The 928-nt window shown below is 39.0% G+C and overlaps 1 pseudogene; it reads right to left on the bottom strand.

The window, feature by feature from the left end:
- Positions 1 to 203: 203 nt before the first annotated feature.
- On the bottom strand, positions 204 to 591 carry LOC127202141 (39S ribosomal protein L42, mitochondrial-like; annotated as a pseudogene).
- Between the last annotated feature and the right edge of the window lie 337 nt (positions 592 to 928).

Below are 928 nucleotides of genomic sequence, written 5' to 3' on the forward strand. Positions count from 1 at the left end.
ATATATGAAATTTTATTATTTCTCTACATAACATATTAATGAATACACTGTGTAGAATTTCTTAACTGGCAAATAAGATATGAAGTAAAATTTCCTTGGTGCACATAGATCCAGGGTAGTCACATGTCTTAAGGAGGATTCAGGTTCTTATGATGTCTGTGATACAGTCCATGTGGGTACCAGTGATACAGTCCATGTGGGTACTAGTGATACAGTCCATGTGGGTACCAGTGATGCTTGGTAGTGAAGAACACCCTGCTGAGTTGTTCTATCATGGGTCCTTGATCAAGGTGGTCACCTTTTTTCTTCCAAGTTGGTTTTCAGCACTTGCTCCTATGTTTCTTCATTATTATGCAAAAGATCGGGTTAAGGGGTAGGCTTGGAGTGCTCATAGGGCATGCACAGAAGGATTGTATTGCATTATTGTCTTCCTGTTGGCTGTCAAAGTGAGTACTATTTTGCAATTATAGTCATCTGTAAGAGAAAAATATGGAGATTTATAACAAGTACTTGATAAAGCTACCTTTTGGATTGGAATAGATGCTTCCAGACAGGTCTGTTTGATATTACCCATTTTACTCCTTCCACCATGGTCCTTATCAAGTGTATCACAAAAACAAAAACAAACTGGAGTTGTAAAGAGAAAAAACCTGTAGGATCCGTCTCCAAGCCCACATATTTTCATTCCTGCGTGGGACCACCATCTTGCTTCAGTCTGGGTCCTAAAGACCCAGAGCTTTCTTCTATTGAAGCTGAAGCTCCAACTTATTATTGGCAACCAAGCAATGCTTCTGGGAATGAGATTAAACACATCCCCAAGAACAAACAGGCTCTTGATTGCTAAGACAACTCTTTGCCTAAATTCAGATGATGTTTAATTTTGATGTGTAACGTCTGATTTCTAATGATCTTTGGTTCATCAGTGCTC

Source organism: Acomys russatus, chromosome 18 (assembly GCF_903995435.1).
Source record: "Acomys russatus chromosome 18, mAcoRus1.1, whole genome shotgun sequence".
In the NCBI taxonomy this organism is placed as follows: Eukaryota; Metazoa; Chordata; class Mammalia; order Rodentia; family Muridae; genus Acomys; species Acomys russatus.